General features: G+C 47.7%; 1 protein-coding gene across 16 annotated transcripts in view; it reads right to left on the reverse strand.

The window, feature by feature from the left end:
- The window catches only part of rbfox1 (RNA binding fox-1 homolog 1), a 193,518-nt gene that overhangs the window by 51,340 nt on the left and 115,425 nt on the right, over window positions 1-26,753 (reverse strand). Inside the window, exon 1 of one of the 16 annotated variants that reach the window (XM_029254084.1) lies at window positions 8,715-8,753. The exons of 13 other annotated variants lie outside the window; for them this stretch is intronic. The gene's annotated coding sequence lies outside the window, so the exon portion shown is untranslated. Of the gene's footprint in view, window positions 1-6,773; window positions 6,830-7,396; window positions 7,446-8,714; window positions 8,754-26,753 lie in introns of those variants that run through there. 2 more of the 16 variants (XM_029254081.1, XM_029254083.1) reach the window with 2 other exon arrangements.

The following is a 26,753-nucleotide window of genomic DNA, read 5'->3' on the forward strand; positions in this document are numbered from 1 at the left end:
GCTGAGCGATCGGCTCGCCGCGGAAGCCTGGGAGGTAAGCGTGGGCACTCCCTGCATTACACATCCAGATTATGGGGCCGGCGCTGCAGAAGGAGGCAGCTGTAATTGAACTGTCAGGAGGAAGGTTCCATTAAAGCGCCGGGACAAAGCCCTCTCATAATATTCTACATCTTTATCGTGTTTTCAGCAGCAACTTCCAACAGCCCGTCAGTCACACGGCAAATTATTTAATATCACCTTATTACCGGTGCCGGGGATTGCGGGCCCCTTTGTCGTCGGGGTACAAATCATGGCGCAGGAGTAAAAGGCGCCCAGAGATAAAAATGCCGTGGGTGGCCCGCTGCCTGGCCGAGTCCTGACAGCGCTGCGTGTAACGGAGCGCCGGAGAAGGAGGCTACAGTGCATTCAGCTCATCGTCGCCATCTTACGCAAGAAGAAGTCACCAAAAGGCACCTTGGAAATTCAGTTAAAGAACTTTCAAAAATCTAATTTAAACACACATGCTCCACCAAGCGGTCGACAGGATTTTTCCGACAACGAAGCCAAACATTCTTTGGCATATTTGCAGAAATTTTGGAGAACCTCGCCGTAATTCAATTATTTGAATACTTCTGCAGCGAACCACTGCATTTGAGAACTATTTCAAAATGACATTATTTTGCCATTACAATGACAATACCAGCGATGCGGGCTGATCTAATATTTAAAAATAATAATGCTACAGTCCCCTGAACTAAGAACAGTAAATAGAGAGCGACGAACATGAAAGAAATTACCTGTAAAAGTAATTTCACACTTAATGCACACATTTAATGCCTGCATAATATACATTTGCCAGATGGGACTTTCATATAAGGGCTTCTAATAAAAAACACCAAGAAGGGAGAAGAGAGATCACAAGCAGTCTGGAAATAGACTACTGAGCAGTCAGGCAAAGCTGAGAAGTGAAAGAGCTTCACAAAGAGGAAAGTCCAAACACAAGGACAACGTCTTCGAAGAACGACAACTACGGGAGGAGACTTTCACGTAAGCGACGGTAGCCCCACAGGAAGTGAACAGATGACTTCCTGTGGCGGTGAGTGCGACAGCTGCGCTCCACCTCATGGACCTCACATTCCTCCTTGCGGTCTTGTTTCCTTGGCAGTTCCTTCCGTCCGAAGCTACCGAAACACGTTCACGGTCACCACGGCAGAGATGTCCTCTTACGGCAATCATAATTTTCCTTCCTTTGCCAGCAAGCCACCCGCCACCTCATTCTGTCGCTGCGAAGCACAGTACGGGACTTCATCTGACTGACGCACGCAGGCACGCACGCACGCACGCACAACCTGACTGTTATTCTCAACCTTATTCTCATAGGAGCCATTACTGAAAAGAGAGCTTTGCAGAGAGAGCGTGGAACCTGTTGCCGTTCTTGAAATGCACACATGATGGCAAAGCCGCCCATTTATTTTTTACCTAGCAACCCCAGCTATGCTTTGTGTTTTTTTTAAAGTCATTTCTTTTACAAAGTGGCAAGTGTGTGAAATGTCAGCAGAGGCTACTTTAATGTTATAATGCAGGAGGCCAGTGGAGCCAGTCACTAAATGCGGTCAGTTGCTCTCAACCGGTCAGTAAAACCAAGCTCTTGTGGAAATAACAACAAAGCCATAAAAAAAAGTGCAGAAATGACTGCAGCCATCCACTATTCCCTTGGCTTCCTGCAGCTCAAAGCCACGACAGGCAATCGCTTACAAAAAGATGTTTCTTCACCCTTACGCTGCGATTCCTCGCGGGAAAATCGCGAGCGCCGTCCGTGTTGGATTTCCGCTACCGTTCACAGCCGGAGAGGCACCTCCTCGGCCGTGACGGGCGCCCAGGCGCCGCTCGCGTACGCCCTTTTCCACATTTGTCTCATCCTTGCAGCGCTTGCTCTCCTTTTCATCACCGCGAGCCGCCGTCATCCGCGCTTCTGCTCTTCTCCAAACCCTCTTTTTCCTCTTGCTCCTCCTCGACCCCGTTTCCTTTTGCGCTGTTTCATCTTTCTAATCTCTGTCCTTTTTTTTCTTCACCCCCCCCCCCCCCCTCGCCTTTAATCCAGATTGCTGGATTTCCCAAACAGCCCGGTACAAATTCCATGAAAAATGCAGCCGGGTCCCTGCCTTATCTGCTGGAGCCTAAAGGTAGCTGGCGGAGCGGCTCGTTTGAGACCCCCTCATTAAAAGCATCCCTCAAGCAACAGCGCTTTCAGAGAGCTCTCTTTTTATTTCTCTCTCTGTCGTTCTCTCACAGAGACGCTCTGTATTATACATCAGGCTCCCTACATAGAGAACTTTCGCGATTTTGTACACTACCTGCAACTAGGTTTTCGAACCGGCGTCATTATTGTTTCTATTTCGATGCTTGAAGCTGAAGCGATCGTGTTTTTGCTTCAGCTCGGTTCAGGTTAAGCACTCTGATCAGATGCACCGTCCCTGGACTTGGACCCCGAACCTTTCCACTTCCAGGATGGATCCTGGAATTTCATCATGATGCGAATGTATGAGCTTTAAAAAAGCCCTGCCAGACTCTTCTGCCTTATCCAGCACTGTCCAAGTGCCATTAAGTGCAGTTAAATACGGTGCCAGAAAGGGAGAAAATGTATTTGGGAAAGCGAAACCTAGACTGAGGCCACCTGAAGATGGATTTCAAAAAGTCAAATGACTCACCGGTGTTTGTGCGAGATAATGGGTTTAAAGGTCAAGGGGTTTATAAAAGAGATGAGCACTTTTTCCTTAATTCGCATTATAATACAAAGACAACCGAACTAAAAACCACACGGAAAATAATCTGCTCCAGAGGACTTCTGCACTTCAATCCACCTGTACCTTAAATTTCAGAATGTGCTGTAACTGGCGTTCAGTCGCTCGTCCGCCCGCGATGTGTCGACAGCCTGAAGACAATGTTACGCGTAAGTACATTTTAAACTCGTTCCAATGTTGCACAAACGGGTTTGAACCCGCAACTCCAGATACGCCGCGGACGGTCGAGCGCCGATTCCACCATCCGAATGTTTTACTTCACTGGCTGCACGCGCGAGGTCAAAGTGGCGTCTCGCCCTGCTCAACTCAGTAGTGCGCAAGACCCACCGTTTGACCCAGGTGCAGCTCTTTCATTTGCTCTCCGGTGCCGCCAGGCTCCCCGACATCGCTTTGAAGAATGGGTCAGCGGTGAGTCCGAAATTAAACGTAAAGCCCTTTCGGGAGCCGTGGAACGGCCCTGTCCGAGGCGCAGCTGTCACGCGAACGGTTGCAACGTCCTTCCTTATAAACGAAGGGCCTCCGATGTGTCGTCTCACGGGTTTCGGCGCTACGTAGCCAAAACTTTGCACGAAGTAGGACCTCGCCTCTAAATCCTGTAGCGTGGCACCGAGATCTCAGCAAATGGCAGGAAAACGAATGCGCAAGGCCAGCTCTAATTAAATCAAAACGTGTTGAAAAATTCCAGAGAACCAGACCTGAAGTTGGTAATTAAATTCTCCACGAGACACGTGAGCTAACATCACTAAGAAAACGACTCCTTATCTCGAGCGGCCAATTAATCCCTCGCCCCCCGCGACTGATGGAACGCGGAGTTTGCGAGCCGCGGAGATAAAAATAAACGCCGCGTCGAGTTTAAGGGAAAAAAGAGAGAAAGTTTAGTGCTGCGCTTCCAAAAGCGACGTGCCTCAACTCTGCGCATGGCGTTACATAACAACTGCCTACTCGCAGGAGTGTGTCCCACATAATGGCCTCTTAGCCTTCCAACCGCTATAGCGCCCCCTCAGGGTCTTTATAGAGATGGCCCACGGCCTCCCCCGACACACGGGTCCCCCCCAAACACGCCTCTCCGCGACACGACTCGCAAGAAACGCGCTGCTTTCCTCTCACCGAACTCCTGAAATGAGATTAAGTCGACGGGAAGCGACTAGAAACGAAAGCGGCCTCCTTGCGACACGGCGCTGGGTACCGCACGTATGCTCGCGTGCAGCGGAAAGCGCGGCCGAGCGCAGGCACGTCGATGAGGTCGAGGCGCTCGTGTCACGGTACGGCCGGGAACGGGGCCGTTCGCCGCACCCGACCCCGACCGTAAGGCCGCTCGAAAGCTCCCGGGGATCCGCTCGTGGCGTAGCGGTCGGCCGCGCTGCTTTGCCCGCGCTCGAAAGCTACGAAATGGACGCAATCCCAAAAACAAGCTCGCTTCAGCATGCCTTCATGTTCTAACGCCACGCTTTTTTCCAAGATTAACATAAAAATCTACAAGTGAATAAGCGTAATATTCGGCAAGTGGCGGCTTCTGATGATTCAGAAACGTGTTATCAATTTCCGAGATAACCGGTTTTCCCAGAAAATAAGGGGTTTTGCGCGTCGAGCGAGTGTTGATAAATTAGGCCCCGGGCTCTCATTATACTAAGAAATCTATTTAAAGCATTTGAGCCGTTCAATACTAATTGGCAATATGACACGCCGTGAATTGAAAGTGGCCTTTCGAATCGCATTAATGTAGAGGGTCGGGGAATAAAGGCGGCTTCGCAGGCGTGAAAAAAGCAAACAAAATATAGTGTCTCAACTTAACGGAGCCCACTGCCTTGAACCCACCGTGCCCCGAAACCCCCCCACACTGCATCTTGTTAGCATCTTGTTCTTTATTCAAATGTACTTGTGTGTATTAATAGCCCAGATTGTAACCTGCAGAGGGCTTCTGGGAAGAGCTATAATTTAAAATACAATACATGTTTCATCAGCTGTCAGGCTGAAGAGTTCCTGTTTAATCTCTTTAAATGCTACACTGGATACAAGGAGGGAAAAAACATTTTCAGGTTAATGTTTCCTTTATCTTTAAATATCTACCCACACTTCCGATCTGCAAAATAATCTACCGGGCATACGATGGCACGTGGCCGAAGAGCTGTACATTTTGCCGCAATTTTCCAAAATATCAAACGTGTTGAAAGTACATCAAAGTCGGCTGACGCGTCGACACGTCTGACGCTGCAGGATACCAAGGACTTATTTGCATGCCGTGTGCCGCTGTTTTGCCTCCATTATAAATTACCTTAATGATATGCTGTTTGGAGAAACGCGCTGCTGTGGTGCAAACATAATTCATGCTAATGTCAAAATTGGTCTGTGAGCCACATTTATAATTTTGGAAAATGGCTTGACAGGAGGCTACGCAGGACACGCGGAGGAGAAAAAAAGTCCGGCTGAAAGCACGTGGACAAGGACTACGTGCGGCACCGAACGATGCGTATGTAACATCTGCGCAGAACTCCTGGATGATTACAGGAAATATTGTTTGAACGGATGCCGTTTGAACGGACCCGACGCGGTACGAACCGCCGAAGCTCTCGGAACCAAACATCTGCAATGCAGCGCTGCGCAAGTTCAGCAATGCAGGTTTTGGGCTACTGCAGGTTTCTGGGCTACCGCAAGCCGAAGGTGGGGGAAGGAGACTTGTGAATGAGGAGGGACGCTCTAGCGGGAAGTTCAACGTCCAGCTCGCTTCGACACACAGCTTCGCGTCTGCTTCGGAAGTGCCCTACAAAACACGATCACGTTACTAAACTGAAATAAGACACCGCCAAAAATGAAATGAACAATCAACATTTTGCTTCATCAAACGGAGAAAGTGGGAACGTTTTAGGGACTCTCCTTTCAGGGATCAGGGCCAAAGAAACCCACTCAGGTTGAAATAGAGCGCTAGTAAAGCTAAGAAGTGGGTTGTATTTAGGACAGAGAGAGAGAGAGAGAGAGAGAGAGAGAGAGAGAGAGTGCGGGGGGTGGGTTGGTTTGTACTGCCAAATAACCCCCTCTCCGCATACAACTCAAGTTAAAAGTCACTTTGCTGTATATTACCGAGGACGGCAGTGCGTCTGACTGCTTCTATTAGCAGGGAATTGGCCACATTTCAGAGAGAGTGCTCTTTTCATAGAAAAGCAATCTGCCGGCGGAGGCTCCGGGACGAGCGAGCTGCGCTGTACCCGCCATCACCCTCGCGACGCCACAGCGACGGGCAAATCGGCGCTCGGGATTAGGGGGGGAAGGACTGTCTCAGGATCAGTGTCAGGTCGTGGAAGAGCTCAATTCGAGAGCAATCAGGAGGCGGTAATCACATCCCGCGGAACCCCCACCCCCCCCACCCGGCTCACCCTACCCCTCCCCCTCGGCTTTCCACAGAATACGGCAAATCGGCACGAGCTGCTCGGCGTTCCCAGTTCGCAGAGGCAAAACAAAACAAACAAAAGCAAGAAAACAAAACTAGACAGAGACCGGGAAATGGGTTTTCAGAGCAATTCCCTCATTTAACATCCAGTTTCTCCTGTCTCTCTTCATTCCAAATTAGAAGCAGCGCATCATTCCTATTCCAGTTATTCTACTATCGACTCACGTTAACGAGGGCAGTACGGCACCGTGGCCCGCGGCTTGACGTAAAGTCCTCGATTAAAGCATGAAACCAAGTCACTCACTCACTCACTCACTCACTCACTCACTCACTCACTCACTCACTCACCCACCATTGACTCATCAATAGCTACTGGCCAAAAACATCAGTAACTGGTTGCGCAGTCCACAGCCTGTCCCAGAACCACAGGGCATAAAAGAGGGTACGAGGTGGATGGGGCACTCGCATAACCGAGCACTTCCTTGACTATAGTCGTAGCAGAGCTCGGAGAGCATGAACACCGGATGCTTTAACAAAGAAAAAAATTAATGTGTCGATGTTTATATCACTTGGAGCAATGTAAGATGTGCACCGATGGAGCTGATGCCCACCTGAGATATGACTCCACGTAGCGTCCATCCGCAGAAGGCCAGAAGGCTGGGCGAGGCTCCGAAGAACAACTAATGCATCCTGCACAACTACGTTTATTTTTTTTGGTGGTAGCTTTTCACCGCATCTGTTGCATGAATTAATTTGGCTCTTTTATTTTACAGCTCGGCCTCAGAACTTGTAACGGTGCGATTTGCATTTATTTCATCTTTTATAAATAATCCATGGTGCGCGGCGCCTCCCCGCAGCGCCATCACATGGCGCTGTGCCTTTGTGCTCCGGCTTAACCTGGGGTTCGTCTTTTGTTGTAGCTCTGACTGTCACTGAGAGAGCATTTGTGCACGCACGCACACACACACCCACCCACGCGCGCGCGCACACACACACACGCACACACACACACACACACACACCATCCCCATCTTCATATGACAAAGCAGGTGTACAGCAGCGGCATCACCGCGCAGCAAGACTGCACCAGAGTGATGTTCCACAAAAGCGTCACCACTTTGTCCTATAAAGAAGCAGGTGAAACAGAGATATGAACATACACATTTGCGAACTTGGCAGATATGAACAAAGTGCATGAAAAACAGCAGAAAAAATATTATTTCTCTTTCTCTACCTGCCCCCCTCGGCCCCTTAACAGGCCGCGATAGCTGTGTTCCCGTCCGCTCGTCTCCCACGGCAGCGGAGCAAACCGTCATCTTGAACCCGGCCGCATCCTCCCGCAGACCCGCAGAAATGTGTGTCGCCGCTGCGAACCTTTGGCTCTAAACAGTCGGCACTCCTTAGCGAGACGTTTTGAATTGAGGCCCAGAAGTACGCGCACGGTCATGATTCGCACTTGCTGTGCTCCTCCTCTCCTCTTCGTCTTTTTTTTATTGCCTTCAGTCCTCCCCTCCCAAGTCCCTACAATTTATATGGCGTTGCGCCCTACACCTGAATATCCATATTTTTTAATTAAAGGACCTCATTGATTTTATCTTCAGGTTTAACTTTTTTTAACCGCTGGACTTCACTGGAAAAAGTGTCATATCTGACTGTGCCTTTGCGAAGCAGTAATGTGGTTAACACAGAAAACAATATCCTGCAGACCAAAAAGTTTGCACTGTTATTTAAGTCTTTTGGGAAAAAACAATGTGCCGGTACACTTAACACAAAAGCCCGAAATCACAGCGTACTATAATAATTCTAAAATGAAATGCGAGGAGTCACGTGAGCCTTCGCACGATAACACAAACTAACGCTGAACCCGAGGGGAGGTCGACGATGAGGTACAGCTTTATTACCCCCGGAGCAGGCCGAGGGCGGGACGGAGGAAAATCGGACACGTGACCCGGTCAGCCAATGGGAAGAGAGAGACTACACAGAAAAAGGAGGCCGTACTGTCCTGCAAAGGGGAAGTCGGGAAGTACATCTGCATGCGCGCACAGCTCTACAGATGGCCCGAGAGCCGCCTGCAATGCAGTTACGAACCTTGAGCACGCAGGCATCTGCTCAGCGTGCAAAAACATTTGCGGGGATCACCTCTGCGGCAGATGTTACCAATGCCGTGTTTATGAGTTGAAAAATCATCAGCATTCATTTTCTATATGCTAATAACACAAATAAGCGGCTGAAAAATCTCAAAGAACTTTACGCATTTAAAACTGTAACTCATTAGCATGCAATTTACATTCTCTGTGAGCAATTGAGGGGTTTCAAACACCACTTTCAATTAGCTCCAATAAAAGGACACCTGATGTTTAACGTTGGCTTCGCGCATCGGCCGTGCTCTCGTGCGGATTTCCGCTTTACCGCCGTCCCGCACGGCGTACAGTAGAATCCCCCCCTCGGCTCGAAAGGTCGCCCCGAGCTCCCGGCGGCCCCACGCGGATTACTCATTACGCCTTTTTGAGTCTCGCGGCACGATCGCGATTTTTCGGCAGATACCAACTCACCCTGGTCTGGAGAGCACTCTTGCTGAGATGAATAGCCGAGGCAGTGCTAGCATTGATCAGTGAACAGCTCCATGTAGCGCGCACACGCACACACGCACACACACACACACACGGACACACACACACGCTCACACACGCTCACACACCGGTGCGTGTACAGAAAGGGCAGGGTCGGGGATTATTTTAAAACAAATGGGGGGAAATGGAAAAGGCAACAGAAAAGCTATGAACGTGGGGGTGCATCGGGGGGGAGGGATGGGAAATTGATAATCCAACATGCATGTCCCTCTCAGTGTAATTCATCACGCTGCTTCATCACACACCGCAGAGCAGCTGAAGTGTGCAGGGGGGGAGGGCCATGCGGCACATACCATTGGTTCGCCGGGCCCATTCCGATAGAGCGCAGCCAATTGGGATGGGGGGCCCGCTTATTTTATTTATTTTGCCCTGAGGTGCATGCTGGAGCTGCAGAGCGGTATCACGGTGAGGAGGAGGAGGGAGGAGGGTGGAGGGTGGAGGGTGGAGACGAAGGAAGCGAAGGAGAGGGAGGAGCCAGGCAGCGCGTGGTGTGAGGAGGGAAAGCAGCTGCTGTGCGGGGGGGTGTGTGTGCATGTGTGTGCATGCGCGTGTCGGTACTGCGCTGCGGCGTCGGCCGCGGTCTCCGCACACCATGAACTTTATTTGATTCGACTCCTCGTCGGAAGACCTCTGCAACACGGTCACCGAGCAGTGATTTAACTCCGCCCCCGAGTCACGCCAAAATCGGAGCTCTGCCCGCTTCGCAATGCCATGACGAAAAGAGAGAAAATAATAAAAACACACAAGCGAAAGGATGGAGGTGATGCTGGTGCACACTCCTCCCTGTCAAACATTATTACTGGCGATTCCGCGCCTCCGTTTCCCATGTACTCTAACAATGAATAAATTTCACAGCTCGCCGGCTCTACTGCGTGGGTGGTGCGGCACAAACACCTACACCATCTGAAAGAATGTCTAAAACAATATCGCTGCTCCTTGCCGCGTACCCCCAACCCCAACCCCAACCCCAACCCCCACGCCCGTTCCCGTTCCGTCCTCTTTATTTCCATCCAGGTGGAGCGGATGCGCCCCCTACATGCGGCCCGTATCCCACCGCTTGCGTTTTCTTTCCATGCCAAAGGCCAGCGAGTCCAAATGTGAGGCCTCCCCCACCCCCGTTTGTTTCGACTTCCCCGGCGTTTGTTCATCTATATCACAACCTGAAGGCAAGTCAACAATTCTAAATTATTGCAGATTATTTGAACTCAGCCTCCTGCGTCAATCTTGGCTGCTCACCCCACCTCGTTCACACCCCGACACCTGCTCTGGATCTCGGTTACGGTAATGAAAGGATGAGAAGATCCACCAAGAACAATGCAAGCAGGAGCCCCAGTAACAGTTGAATCATGTTATTTTTATTTTTATCGTTGAGCGATTTACTAACTCACTTCGTCTGAGGCCACTTACAGCGGCAGACAAACTTTAAAGTGATTTACCTGTTATACAGCAGGGTAATTTTTGCTGTATCATCTCAGGGTAAGTACCTTGATCAAGGGCAGTAGAGCAGGAGCGGAATTAAAACCAGGAATGTTCATACTGTAAGACCACAGCCTTAACTGGTACGCCCCCTGCTGCCCTCTTTTAAAGTTGCCCACGACTAATACAATCGGTAAATTAGTAGCATTTTCAATCGGACCTCAACCGACCAACGCAGTACTCCGGAAAACCCACAAAGACGTGGAACGCGGAGCTCCTTCCACACCATCACATTAATTCGCCTTCGCAGGATTGTTTGCGTGTTTCATGTGTCACGTATCACACGAAACAGCGCAGTCTTCAAACTTGCCAAAGAAACGTGTCATTCTGATGCAGAAAGGAGGGCCACCTCCAGTGGAACGTACGCCCGATGTTTCTGCACGCGAGAGGTTCGAGATGAGCATAGCGGAAGGCTATGGGGAAAGTGGGAAACTGAGAATGTTCCTTCCACAAATTTCCTCGCTGGGTTTGCATCACTCTTCATTGTATGGCCCTCGTCATTGCACGGCTACAACGAGGAGCAAAACCTCATTACCGTCAGTGTAAAACATCTTATGTACTGGCTTCCCCTCACCTCGAGTAGGAAAGCCTCACACAGTCATATCAAACATTTCGGTGCGACAAGATGATCCTCAAATTCAGAACAAACAGAACAGGACTCTTGTATGTGGCTGTGTGGCTCACAATGACCCCAGCAGACAGTCTGTGTACAATGCCTCCACATGGTACTATTACATTATTGTTTTTTAAAGAGGACTAAATCCCATTTGAACTCTGCTTTAAAAAAGAATGGTAAATGGCCTGTTTTATTGGTCCATAACCAAAAGGTCTCATCACCTTTGTGAAAACCCAGCTGCGTTTTAATGCTTTAATGTGATTTTCTTCAAGACGAGGTTTCCTTTCTGAGCTGAGTCAATGAAACACCCCGTGTGAATGGGACAAATAGTTAAAGGGGGAAAGAATAATAATATACTGACATTATCTGGCATTAAATTCAATAATAGAATTAGGATAACATCTGCTAGCTAGTGCATCGATATAAAATCAATTATGTTGTCAGTAAGATGTATTACTCACAATTTTCCATTTCGATGATAGAAAAAAATGATAGTGTGCTTTGTGGTCAGTGAGTTTGCTCCACTTTATGGTCTGATTTTGAAAAAGCTGTTCAGGCCATCTGATATTGAAGCATTAATATATGTGACAACAGCATCATATAATGTAATAAACAGAGTAAATACTGGTGCTGCTGCAGAAGCTGCGTTCAAAGCACTATGTGCCTTGGGATCACAGCTGTCACACAGTGAACTTCCTGCAAAGAGTGTCGGTGTCTGAAAAAGGTGCAGGCAAAGTTCAGCGTAAAAAGTAAAAAATGTCCACAAAAAATAGTAATTGTAGTTTTGCGTGTAGTTGGCTCGGATGAAAATACTCGGTATCCATGGTGACAGGTTCAGAAACAATCTGGTTCAGTTTCGTTGTACAACTGCAGGCCTTTTCTGATTGGAAGATGAAAACGATGCTCAGAAGCAGGGAAAACAGGATGCATCACTGTCACAGTTAAAAAACTGATCCAGTAGAAAAACATTAAACGTGTTTTAGGGTATCTCTAAACTGATAGGCCGGCCTTTCGAGACAGCGCATTACCTTGTCCCAAAAATAACACTGTTCTGCTGTGCAGGTCTGACTTGAACCTGCGCAAGTTAAGGCTGCTGGCTCCAACTTCTCCTGCACCTAATGGGCGGGGGAGGAGTACTCCATCTGCCTCGGCATTCGTCCTGTCGAAAGCGTTACGTTTCATCACCCGCGATTTTTCTGGCTGCCACGAAGCTGCATCCTGCGAGCGCATTTTTGCCGCGCACATTCAGCCGGGTTGACCCTCAGAATTTACTGCACGAAACTCATCATACGCCAAATGTTTTGTCCACGGTGCAAATTCAGGTTATTGGCACTGCCCTGGAGATGTGCCTTTAACGAGAGAAATCCGTAGTGCTCGCAACCAAGAGCTCACAAAGGTAAATCAAACGTTGCTAGCGATGCTCATTGTTTGTGTTCTACTCTTCCTAATGTTCTGCAATGGACTGGTGTCCCGCACAGTGTACCCGGCCTAGCCTAGCGCCCCATCGCTAGTGCCGCAATGTAAACGTCTGTCCGTTGCTTGCCTACCTATTCATGCTGTGTCCACAACGCGCACTAACCATTTATATCTATCCCCCTCCCTCTGACACCCCACTGGGTACCAGCTGAACTTCACCAGGCTGACACTTCTAAGTCCTGAATGTGTACTTTCTGACTCTGGTCAGGATGGGAACCACCTGAACCCTTCTGGAACAGGACACTACATTAACATTGATATTTACTTATCTGACACTTTTCTTTAAAGTGACATACATGGATTCACCCATTCATACCACAGCGGAATTTTTACTAAGTCAATTCGGGGTAATTACCTTGATCAAGGGTGCTACAACACCATGTGGGATTCAGACTGTTGGTCCAAACTTGGAGGTTCTAACCATTGTGCCCCCTACTGCTGCACGAACGACTAACATGACTCCCCCAAAAGAGAAACGTGAATATACTCTATTAGGAAAGGCTTTCTTCTGATCAGATTAGTCTGACATAGCTCAGTGATGCCCCCAGCCATGGGAGGCGGTTGCCACCGTGCACACGGATGTCCGGTAACACGCCACCGAGAGCCAATGTCTCTTTCATCAGTTGGTAAAAGTATCCTTTAGTGAGTCTGTCACTTCCCATTTCAGTTAACACGGTTTCGGAGAGCGGTCGGTCCATCTGAGAGCGGGCAGGGGAACCACATACACGCCCCCTTTTTGAACTCGAAGCAAATGGCGGCGTTGAAAATGCAGCAGAGAGACCCAAGTAGGGAATCCACGACGACGTTCCCGTTCCTGCGTGGTCTGTCATCTCGGAACGTGGGGACTTGCGATCGCAACGCTCCCAGGACCGCAGACCCCAGACCCCGTGGTGTGCCGGGTGCGTGCGATGGGTTGAGGAGGGGGTGGACCCTCACTGGACAACTTCGTCTGCGACGATCGGCAGGGCATCTGTACACCGCTGCTGTTAAACACAGTTCCCAGGATCGGCACAGGCGTGCGGAATTTGCTCCGGTTGGGTTCCGAACGGGACCATTTCCAGGTACACACAAACAGATAGACGCAGACGGTGACCCTTCCCATCCACTTGACCCTGACGGCGCTCTTAAGACCGCATCCAGCGAACTGAATTACATTACAGTGATCTTGTGTCACATTCACATCCTGGTTGTTTGTTACATGCAAATTACCTCTTTTCACGGCTTTTTACATGACGGTGAATTAATGAGGTCACACTGCTCAGACAAAAGTGAGCACTTAGTAGAAATTTAAATACCACAAAGTGCTTTGCACAGAGGAGGGTCTGATGGTAATGACGGAATCAGAACGAAAATATAATTTCCGGCTGAGGAAAGTGCATTTCTGCGTGTCCCTTTAAGGACAATGCAAGTTAAAAATGTCTCAATGGCTGCAGTGGAAAACACTGCCTTTGAAGAGATTGAGAAAAAATCCTTCAGGGGGATGAGGCAGAGGGGAAAAAAAAAAGACTAAACAGAAGAGTCGGGCATCAAATCAAATTCTTGAGCCTATCATAAACCTGTAAGGAAAAACGGAGCGTGTCATTTTTTCAACACTTTTAATTTTCTCGTTTCCGAGAGAAGGTCAAAGCAAAGGGCTGGATCGATCCGGACGGTTTGCGCACGTTCCTGAACTCCATGGAGACAAGCCCAGCAGCGCAACACCCGGCCACGTGTCATGTTTTCATCTCCTCGCTCTCGGTCTCCGGGTAGTAACGAAGAGTCCGGGCCGGCGTGAGCGACGGAGCGAGGGGCCGCAAAGGAGCGCCGCGTGCCGGCGGCCTACCCGCACACTCGCGTTGCCGGGCCTCACCGGGCGACGCAGAAGACCCCCGCGAAGACACACGTGTGATCTAACTCTGAATTGATAGTGAAGAAAGGAGGAAGGCGAGTTAGAAGAACAAAGTGACACCGCAGCACGCCGACTCCTTTTCCTCTCTTTTTTGCTTTGTTTTAATCCAAGCTAGCGCTATTTGACCGAAGGGAGTCTCTAACCCACTTTTCTCAAGCGAGCCAGGCATCTCCCTTCACATGAAGCAGCAATACTTTGTTTTTTAACGATATGAGTGATTTTTTTTCTTTTAAGGTACAGAAATGTTTTCAGACTATCCTTAAATAATGTATTTGTTTTCTTACATTGTATTAGGAGATAGGAGTCCAATGTGCAGTGCACCGTTTCGTGCATTACGGGCCACAAGAACATTTACAAAATCAGTAACATATACGATCACGAAAGCCAGGAATTCTGTTGAATCGCATGATTTTACACGTATCGGATGTACACGTTCAATTTAGACATTTAGGATTCGGAGTGTCAGTTTCTGTGCTTCGTACACAAGTGGCTCCTGGAGCAGTTCACAATAAGGACTGAGACCCTTGGCCAAACAGCTGGAAGAACCCCTATTAGATGGTTCCATTATACTCTTTGTCTCAGGTAACTGTGGTGTAAAACTGTGTTTTTATGAGCATAAATTAGCAGACTTGAAAAGCGCAGCTGAATATGAACAGCAGTAGAACAAGACCTTGCGCTTCCCACTCACACACGCACACACACACACACACACACACACACACACACACACATATTAAGTGCAGACATCAGCAGTCAGCCTTGGTTTGCCCAGTGTTCCTGCAGGTCCCAAAGGCTTACTCAGTATTGTCACAGCCTTTGTCTTTGATCCAGAGGAGTCAAGGAGCCTTTGAAGTTCAGGTCTACCTTCTCATACCTTGAACATCAGGTATTCAGGGATCCTATATCCTCGCTACGCTACCATGGTGATGCTGGAGCGAATTCACCTTTGAGTTAGCCAGCGTCTGTTCAGTCACTGATGGGCCCTGCAGGGTGGTAGCTGGGGTGGAAACAAGGTTGCTGAAGCTTCCTCTATGACTTCCTCAACAACCTCCCCGAGAACCTTAAGAGTAACATCCATTTACGTTTACATTTATTCATTTAGCAGACGATTTTGTCCAAAGTGATGTACATCTCAGAAATGAGATCCCAAAAACGATTTCAACAACCTCCCGAAAACCAACCCCAACAGCTTCCCAACGACTGCCATGAAACACCCCCAAAAACAGTCTACGCAACCTTCTGCAGAACATCCCCAACAGCTTAAAACAACCTCATTAACAATCTCTTAAACTACACAACAACCTCATCAAAATCACCAACTATAATTTTAACATCCTCCTGGGAAGAACAAGCCAGCAACCTCATCAATATCGCAGAGCATGACCTCGACAACCTCATCAAAACCATCCGTAACAGTTTCCCAGCATGCTCCAAGACAACATCCACAAACAGTTTCACTGGGAGCCTCTGACTGGGGAAGACTCATACATGTGGAGTATGAGCAGTGCACACACAGCACACCGGCAAACCAGGTTTCTGCTTTAGATGAAAAAGCTCTAATACTTCTTACTGAGTTATTTATGAAGAAACTCTCCACTGGATTTGACCAAGTTCATCCAAGTAACTGTCACACACATTCGCACTTGCGAAGAGATTTCGGACACCGTCCCTTTCTCCGCCCAGCAGAGAATTAGTCATTTTCCGAAAGATCCCAGAAGAGACGGCAGCAGAGCCTACGTCCGCGGCCAAGACGCTCTCTCTCTTTGTCTTGAGCCCTGCGTGCTGCCGTCAGTCCCCGTCGCTGCGATTTCCCGGCCCGGCGATAACGGTCGGGGCTCCTCTCGGCGGATGCTTGTTGCATTTCTGCCCACGCGCGCACAATATCCGGGACTGAAAGCACACGGATGATGTCGGGGTGTCAAGAAGTGTGGCTGACTGCCCGTCATTACTAAACTATCATCGGGGGGTTGGCCGGAAAGTGGCCCGCTCTCATAGCCTCCATTAGAGGAATGGAAAAACAGCATCGGCTACGGGCTCAAAGTTATTTGCAAATGATACGGCACTTGACGAGGACCCTCTAACGCTCATCTCGCTCCCTCTCCTTACTGTAAGCACGCAGACATTTTTTTATTGTGACTCCGGCATGGACCGACAGTGCGAACAGCGGTACGTGACGGTGGCCCCTGACTGGCTATTCGAGGCACCAGGGTACAGCCCCACTGAGATAATGAACAAGAGCATTTACTTGGATCTCTAACTATTTATAGAGAGGCAGCACTGCCACAATTTTTGGAGTGTTGCAAAACTGAACTTTTTTTAACACACACACACACACACACACACACACACACACACACACACACACACACCGGCTGAAGCCGCTTGTCCCGAGCAGGGTCGAGGTGAACCAGGGCCTAACCTGGCAACGCAGGGGACACACCAAGGATGGGACGCCAGTCCGTCGCAGGGCGCCCCAAGCCGGACTCGAACCCCGAACAGCAGGAGCTGGCCGAGCCCGCTGCGCCACCGCACCCCGTTCCTTTTTTTAATACGAAAGTCCACATCTGACCAACTAAATGTAAAAACGCTCCGGGTGAATGTCGGCATTGTCAAAACAGACATTTGTAACGTGCCCTAAACGTGTTTTTTTTAATTCCTTTAGCACGGAAGATAATATTTTTCTTCACGTGCAAGTAACTAAGCAAAAGAGAAAAAAATTAAAACTGATACATGAAGGCCATCTCCCTCCCCCTCTCTCTTTTTCTCTGACACACTTATCACAGGGCTCTGTATAATGTGAGGATACTTCTCATTAGTCCTGTATCGTCAGTTTTTGGCAGTTCCATTGCCCAATAAATATGGAAAAGGCTTTACATATGTGCAGTCATCAAGCACCAAATAAGAGGCCCCTAATTATAGCTAAAATTAAGCGAATTAAAAAGCGCAGCGGCCAGCACCGCTGCCTTGCCTTCAGTGTATTCGGGACAGTAAGAAGTGCGTGGAGCTGGAGAAAGCACATCTAGCGAGGCCTCCCACCGAAATAAAGCGGCAGCCCCCATCGAGAGGAGCGGCTCCGGCACCTCGACGTGCACCTCGCCATCAATTTCCCCCATTACAGCGTTAACCTCCGCCGATCGTCTCATGAATCTGTTTAATTGCAGTGCCGTGCGCTCCCCTCTTAGCGACGCCGCAGAATAATGTTATTGAAAAGCCTCCGACCTTTTCCGTGCCGCCCCTGACTCAGATGTGCGTTCGCGCGCTGCTGCCCCGGCACATTAAGGATTAAAAGTGACTCGAGCGTCCGACACTTCAATTCGCCTCTTTCGGCAACAAAGGCCGCGGAACGGCACGCTCCTTCGGCGTGATGGAGGATCGCCGAGATATCGCTTAACTGATCTGCACGGCGCCGGTAATGCATACACTGCCCGCGCACTACATTACTGCCACGGCGGCCGGCACAAAAATCAATTTTTAATTGACTATATTGTTTCAGGAACGCAACTCGCTGGATTCAGACAGACCGGGATTGATTTTTCTTTTCTAAATCCACCTTCCTCTGTTTTGCCCTGCCTTAAAATGAGTATTTAAATGATGACATTCGTAATGGTCGATCATCACAAAGCAGGGTGAGCGGCGCATGGTAAACAGGCCGGGGGGCGCTAATAGTTTTCCCCCATAGAGGTGGAGACGTGCCAGACCATACAGGCCCTCTTCATGAGAATTATAGCCCTCAAAGAGCTTTTTATAACACCTCAGGAGCGATTTGCGAGATAACCTGTGTTTTCCTGCCTTCCTCGCTCTCCCGGAGGACATCGTCCCGCTACGCTCGCACTTGAGAGGTGTATCTAACATCGGCTGTTTTTATGGTCGGGATGCGCATCGCATTGTGCATCATTGACCCCCCGCTGCAGATAAAGATCAAATCCACTTAATGAAAGGATAGATGCGCTCATCGCTCACAATGCCATTCCGGGCTGATGGCTTTCACAGCCACAGCCAAACCTGCTGAGATTTCACAAATATAAATACAGGGTCGTAATTCGGCGGCAAAACTGCCCGTCGCGCACGAGCCACGAACACCCTAGAAATTCAATCCGACCAATGTGAGCCTTTGAGGAACATCCGTGTTAAAAACGTTAGCGTCTTCTGCGACCCCTCCCGTGACCCTCCGCTGACCCACAATGCTTCTCCGACAACAGCCAAAGCCAGGCGAGCGCGCTCTCCGATGACATATATTTCATGAATATTGCACACATAAAGCAGAGAATTATCGAAATGCTTAATGGCACCTTGTCATATAACGGCGAGATTTCTCCAGCGCTTTCCCCGGGATTGATTGCCTCTGTCAATTTCTCAATCACCCCCATAAAATTGATAACATAACAACAGCCATAATGTCACTTTTGGAGGAACAGCATTGATTCACGGAGGCAGCACAGAACAAGTTCGAGGAAGAACTAAAAAGAAGTGGGAAAAAGTTTGGAAGCTCAAACCAAATTTTCCCATCAAGAAAACTACAAAAACACCTGATAAAACAGCATGAAATACGTTAATGAAAATAGATTAAAACAAAAACACAAACCCTCGAGTCGTGCAACGGTAAAGTTTGTTCATCTATAATAAAAAAAAAAAAACAAGAAATAATAAATAATACATTATATTTTCTGTTTTAGTTTTATTTAACATTTAATTTAATAAAGAAATTTAAAGAAAATTAAACTAAAAAATTTATAATTTAAACTAAAAATTAAAACGTAATAATTAAATGTTAATAATATTAAAAGCATGTTATAAAAACATATTATTAAAATAATAATAAAATAATTGTGCCTACTGTCCTGTTATAGTGACGTTTAGAAACTGTCGAAATGTCTAGTGCTGCTGGCACAAGTCTTGCACGAGTGCACTTTATGTAGTCTGTGTAGGTAACTCTGTGAACGTTGTTTCGTGTCCACTGTGCACTGTACCAGCTGTATATAGTTGAACTGACAATAAAACCTCTCGTTTCTCTTGCCTTGTCAAATCGTTTCAAGCGTTTGCATTTTTATTTCTCGTACGTAGCTGTAATGAGTTTAATAAGTGTGTGGCTTTTCAAATTGACCGCATCACAAATAAACTCAAGCCAAGCCAAAAAAAAAAGAAAAAAAAGGGGTTCGAATTTTGCATAGAACATCAAAATGTACAGCAAGTTGTGTGGCGCTTAAGGTATCACCCTGCTACCTGAAGGTTTTCATAATTCAGATCGTACCTCTTGCTGTAGTACCCTGATTGATGTACTTGAAGGCTGAATTGATGCAGTAAAAATGACAGGCTTCATAAGTATCTTAGTTGACAAAGCTTTTGGAGAAAAGTGCGAGATAAATAACTATTAATAACGAGCGATAAAAACAATGACGTAACCCTCTATGTCGTTTGCTCCATGTGTCAACCGTGTACGACATGCACCGCGTCACATGCAGTACTGTAACTCATCAGCGGACCCACAACACAGTAATTGTGCAGGCACATGTGCAGAGCCATTGTACGCACTCCAATAAATCCTTTTTATGGTGACTCGCTGGATGGAGGGACCTCATACTCCAACAGAACAGAACGTGAAAAAAACACGCCGACAAAGCGACGATAAGAGGCGCTACTCCGTTTCCCAGAGTGCATCGCTGCCTCGCAGCCAGGCATCCGTCGAAATTTGCCGGGCCTAATTAGGGACATTAGTAAAGACAAAAGGGGTGATGGCTGTCAGGCGTTTCTCGCCCGCGAGCCGAACGGAGCGCGGTGCGATCGCACCGACGGAACGGCATCTCGGTCTTCGCGCGCGGTAAAAGTGTTGGAATCAGCAGCTTTACAGGGTCAAGCTTTTTCCCCTCCGCCTTCCTCAAAGCCCAGACACCTCAGGAGTAATCAATCTTAACAAAGACCTTTCATCTGCCGCTCGCTCCCTTCTTTCCCTCCGACGCCGTTTTTGTGGAACTTTTTATGGAACCGCAGCAGAAGCAGGAATTCGGACCCAGAACACTCCAAATGCAAGGAGCTCACAGCTCTAACCACTGCACCGAGTTGCGGTCACCAAACTTTACTTTACACACTTCTAGCAGGGAATTTTTTGTGCTCAGTTTTATTCAATGCTTCAACTATGTTTTAAAAGTAATAATCACGTGGAAATATGTTTAAAATGGCATACAACAACCAGAAATTGTCCACAACTATTCAATGCTTTCATTTTCATATGTTAGCAACAAAAAATCAGGTTCCCAGAGCGATCCATACAGGTCCTTAAATCTGAGTCTCTTGGGATCGCCGCGTTTAATTTACTATAAGCAATTTGGAAGGTTCGAAAGAAACAAATGGGACAATTCTGTAAAGACGCAGTTGCCGTATGAGCCAGCTCTTTAAAGGAACTAAACGGCAACTGAGGCTGTTGTTCACAGCTCAGTTAATTTCTCGCGCGCATCCAGTGCCTGCAAACGTGTGGAAACCCCACTGAGAGCTAAACGTTGAACAAATACAAAGGTACGACAAGACAAGCGGCTTCCCGAAGACCCGAGTGGATTATATTAGGAGGAAAAGGTCAGGTTTTGGAAACACAACTCATTTTCCCGCTGGTTCACGCACAACACCTCTCGAACTGCTACTGGCACAGTTCCAGCAGTAGTTCTTCCGGACCGGACCGGAGTCCCCGAAGGTCCAGTCGCTCCAAAGAGGATGACGCCATGGCGCCGTGCTCCAGCACACCTTCCTTCAGCACTAATCCAACGGCGTCACCCCTCGACGAGCCGCGACAGGCTCGGGTTCTAAATCCCCTTCGTAATTTGTGAAACGCAAACTGAACATGTATCTATCCAGGCTCTAATAAACGTCCAGGAATAAATATATTTTTAAAATGTTAACCACTGGTGACAACACTTATGAAGAAGGGGACTGGCAGCAAAAAGTAAACATTAGAGACAAAAGAGGATCGATTTTTTTTCTCAAGATTACGAACACGTTGAAGAAGCTAAGAACGAGCAGTTTTTCCTTGACTGAGATGGCCATTTTTTTCAGGATGGTGCGACTTGAAAGCTGAGATACATCTCACGATCGCTGGATCAAAGAGCTGCAAGGTGGTCACCCTTTGCATCGTTTCAGTTAGGGCCACTGCTAGTACTCGTTTCGATAATGTCTCTCTATCATTTCCCTAAGACTGCGTGACTCACAGTGCGGGGAGGGGGATCGCTTCAGTTCCATGTATCCATGTTTTTTTCACTTCGACAACACCGTAACATTGTCAACTCACCCTAAATCTAGCACAGAGGACAATATTTTGTGGGAAAATGCTGACATCTTAGAATCAGCTAAACACGGTGTTTGTCCGCATGAGCGGAAGTCCCGAGGACACCGTGTGGCCCCGTTCATCTTTTTTGAAGGGACACCGAAGAGGAGCTGGACTTCAATATATAACAACTGATCGACAAGCTTTGCTACTGTGAAACTATTTGGTTCTTAAGCAGTAAGAGTCAGCATTGATTCATGGTGACGGGCGCCTTGAAGGAAAGCCTGGAAAGCCTTTAACAAGAAAAACTGACAGGATGGTGTGGTGGTGCTGACATCATCCATGCTCATGCTCAGTCAGCAGGGTAGAAACACGTGTTGGGTTGCTTATGAACCTTGGTGACATGTTAAAGACTTGACTCATCTCCTCAACCACTTATTGAATGCGAACGGTGAAGAGGTTCCTGTTACCAGCACCACGGACAAGTCCAGCTTCAGACAGGATGCCAGGACCTTTGGCCTCATCCCCATGTTTACACTGACACAACCATTCATGCTTTTAAGAGCCTCTTTGCTGCAAAATGAAGAACAACGCAAGATAAACAAAAATGCATGACCAAGAGAGAAATACCGAAACAGGATTATCAGAGCACAGCTTGCGTGTCCAATACCAGCATGTTGCTGGTTCACATCCCTCAGGGAGCTGCCTACAGAAGAGACATTTAAATAGTAAATATACAGACAATCAAAGGAGATGGTGTTGGACTCATTTAAGCAGCTACCAGAAGATCAGGAGAGAAGTGGGTCTGGAAGAGATGGGTACAAGACCCTTCTTGAATGCCGCGATGTATTCAGCAGCTCCGAGGGACAGAGGAAGTTCATTCCACCATACTGCATTTGCAGACTGATGCAGCTGGACACTGTACTGAAGCACAGGATGGAGCACTCCAATTATATTGGACTCTGTAGCAGCGCTCGGACTCACAAGCGATGACTAAGATGAAGCTGAGGTTGGGACGGACGCAAATACTCGCTGCGGCCAGTATAAACACGCCGTTCACATCCCGGCGGACTGGGGCGTTTTACATGATCGATGGGGGAACATGGGAGCACTTTAATCTGAAAATTGAACACTTTCTACCGGATGGAGGTGCATCAGCCCAGATTCTCCCGTCCCGTTTCCATGACAAATACTGGCCTTGATGGATGTGTCACTTGCACCCGATGCTTCTTTTCCTCTAAGGGTTCCACCCCCCACTCACGGGTTATGCTACAGCAACAAATGGGCAACCGACATGGGTTTTGCATATGGGGACCATGCCAAGCTGTCCACTCCAGCAGAGTCACGTGCGGAGCGAGGGAGTCATCATTATGCTGCCGGTGCAGCTGCTTGGCCGGTGCGCGTTGCGTGCGTGCATTTTGCCGCTAATGTCTTATGCAACATGACGACCACATGCGGCTCATCTGAAGGGAGATAAATATCCCTCTGGTTGGACCGGGCCTGGCCGAACCACCCGCTATGAACGCCGAGCTCTTCTTTGCCCGGGGGGCAGGGGCGACACATCGGCGCTCACATGGGGACCGGAGTAAAAGGAAGCGTTAAGGCTGATCACTAAAAGCGTGTGCTTGTTCCTGTTCACCTCAGCACTTTGGCTTTTGCATCATTTGTTCCGTTGAAGAGGGACCAAATAATGTTGAGGGCTGTGCCTGTGCCAGCAAATCGGGTGGCTCCCGGTAACCCATCGGCCCTTCGATATTCAGAAGACCCCCTGCCACCCCCACGCCACGCTTTCTAAAATGTTATGTGGTAAACACGGCAAACACAGAAATCTGAGTCACCCTCCGCTGGGGACATGCCATTCAGTAATGCTCATAACTATTCACAAATTCCACCTTTATTCTGTACTGTTGGAACATGGACAGGTTGTGGATTTTTTTTATAAGAAGAAGCACCCAAGAGACTCAACACAGACATTCTGACATCATAATATAGAGATGTGTAATGGGGAGAGCGCAATTCTTGTGCATATGAAATACGCTGATAATATCTAATTTAACCCCACGAAAATGCATTCTTTCTTTTGTTTGCGACAGAATACAATTAGCAAATGTGGAAACACACACACACACACACATTTTCAGAACCGCGTGTCCCATACGGGGTTGCGGGGAACCGGAGCCTACCCGGTAACACAGGGCGTAAGGCCGGAGGGGGAGGGGACACACCCAGGACGGGACGCCAGTCCGTCGCAAGGCACCCCAAGCGGGACTCGAACCCCAGACCCACCGGAGAGCAGGACTGTGGTTCAACCCACTGCGCCACCGCACCCAATGTGGAAACAATTATATTTAATTAAATCTTAAGCAGAAATGGAACTACAGCAGAGAAGCAGAGGCCATTTATGGCGCTCCTGTTCCCGTACACATGTCCTGCACTCCACATCATTCACTTGGGTCTCAAAAGAGACACTGTCACAGTTTATGACACCCATGTGCGAACACGGTTCTGACGGTTGCCGCCGAGGTGGGTGTTGTCACCACCTCCAGGTGCTTCTGCTGTCCTTGAGTGCCTCTGTGGCCCATACCCACCGCAGTTATTTTTAAAGGCGTGTGTTGGAAAAGCAAATCATACTCTTCCCTCACTCTCTCACACACACACACACACACACACACACACACACTGAAGCCTGTTATTTCTTCCTTGAAGACGCCTTGAATTTGGTAAAGTAAACAAACAATGCACTTTTTTGTGCCCTTGGCATTCAGTGGCTCAATATTGCCATTTTATAGTTTGTGACTGTTAGGTGTAAAATTGAGAAGTGTCTGCAGGATGACGACTTGAACAAGACACGGCAGCCTATTTGCTGACTGGGTATCGGTGAGAGTCGTGGTGGTTAAACAGACACCCTGTGGGAAGGACTGGAAACACAGTAGTAGAAGAAACAGACAAGTATATGTGTATATAAACTGAAATTATTTGACGTATATACACTGGCTCGTGAGCTCACCTGGGATAAAAAGTTACTCAAAACTACTCGTTCAGAACTCCAGCATTACTTTTTAAGCCGCAGTCAATAACAGCTTATTAATACAGACATGGCCCATTTTATTTGTTGGCTACGTCTTGTAACAACTTCAGATAAAGCAGTAATAAATGAAAGACTTTTTATAATAAAATTGTTACTAAAGTACATTAATTTTTTTTTTTAAATTTTAAATTACTAAAAATAAAAATGTCTTTTCTCCATCCATGACCTCGGTGCTAATTGTTATTACATAAATGTGCAGCGTCTCTCATCTTAAAGCGTTCCCACGTACCTCCTCTACTCATTTCTCTGCACTGGCTTCCTGTAGCTGCCCGAATCAAGTTCGAGACCCTGGTTATTGTCTACAAATGCATTAACAGAACTGCTCCAAGTTATTATCAACTGCTACACCCCAACCACACTGCTTCGCTCTTCTACGTACGAAAGGTAAAGCACGGAGGTTCTCGGTTCCGGCTCCGCTGTGGTGGAATGACCGGTCCCCTCTCGCTCAGAACTGCCGAAACTCTGTCTACATTCAAGAAGGGTCTAAAAACTCACCTTTTCCGGACCCATTTCGCCCAGGATCTCTCCAGCTCACGTATGGCGTAAATGTTCACGCACCGTAACTTCACGATGATCCCCAGATAAGCCTTTACGCAGCCGCTACTCCGGCATTGTACGTGATTGTTTGTGTATCTTATTATAAAAAGGACGCGATAGGAGATTATCAGGATTCATCTATCCTGTGTTTTATGCACCTACTCGAGCGATGAACATCGGTGCATCAGGTGGAAGATAAACTAGGTTTACTTAAGGGTCACATGTCTGCAGCCATGTCTCTTTCTCTTAATGTAATGCACAAATTGTATTTTTGCTGAGATGCACATCGCTTTGGACAAAAGCGTCTGCTAAATGAATAAATGCAAATGTAAATCTTGTTACTGGTCAACAACACTCGAGAAGACCAGACACGAGTTGTAAACACTGTCGAAGAGAGCTGAAGAGAGGCAGTTCCACACTCCTGTTTCATTTAGGTACTCTTTCAAACAACTAGGTGGGTAAACACTGGTCGCTTTCACTCCGTTACAGAAAGAAAGTATAGGAAATTGTGGGAAACTGCATGTTTGAAAAATCGGAACCGGAACGTCGATAACACTAGGAGCCCACGTGTATGTAACGTAAGGGAGATCACCGCAGCCTTTTAGTGATTTCGCAGATGCGTCGGGCACGGCCATCAGCAACCTGTCCAGGAAGCGTATTCCGTCGAGAGCCTTGTCTTTGGCACCGTACTTGAGCGCATCTGTGGGCAGCACATTAACAGCAGATATTGGCCTCACGCAGACTGGCTTTTAGGCCTTCATGTCTCATTATTGTTTCCATACAACTGCGCGGCTACAAGGTGGAGGGTGCGGGAGGGCCCTTCAGTCAAGTGACTGACCGCTCATCTCAATGTGTCGTGTGTTTGTTTTCATTATGACGAGACCGTAAGATTGGCGGACACGAATGAAATGTTACATTTTGACAAATTTATTACAACACTTTACGTGTCATGTATTCTGAGATGTATGTGTGCAAATCGCTAGGAATATTGAAGTAAAGTCATTTGTTAAAAGTGGGTTTCATTTTGCCTAATATGCCACCATTGAGGAGAAAAATGGCCAATGACCTCAATGAGAATGAGGAGACCGGAGAGTGCAAAGAGTATGAGCGCTCCTTCCAGCCCAGCTTTTCCAAAATGTTATATAGAGAGCTGAATGCCTGACAATCACTTTATGTAACTTAAGTGATTTTTAAAACAACTTGGGTTTCATTTTGCCAATTAACAAAACTCCTTTTCTAGTTTTTCCTTGAAAATTCTGAAAAATAAACGTTCACAAAATAATAATGTGACGCGCTGCAGAGTCCGGTCTACGTGAATGAACCGTACAATTAATAAAAGGACATTAAAGAATGGCTTTAAATTAAGTCAGAATGTTATTCTGTGAAACATATTCCCATTAATATGAGATTTATCGTAGAGTATATTCGTGCAAGAAACCAGGCAAGGAAAAACGGAAATCAAAACGTGCCTCCACAGTTGAGGGTGCATTCGGTACCGCGCAAACAGGAAATGGTAGTTTTCTTTAAAAAAGCAAACAAGATGCCACGACTCCTCTTTCCCGACAACAGAGACGAAACATGCTTTTTATTTTAATGAGGTGTCAGATCACAAATTCACATCGGCGCCTTATGAA

Source organism: Scleropages formosus, chromosome 8 (genome assembly GCF_900964775.1).
Source record: "Scleropages formosus chromosome 8, fSclFor1.1, whole genome shotgun sequence".
NCBI classification, from domain to species: domain Eukaryota; kingdom Metazoa; phylum Chordata; class Actinopteri; order Osteoglossiformes; family Osteoglossidae; genus Scleropages; species Scleropages formosus.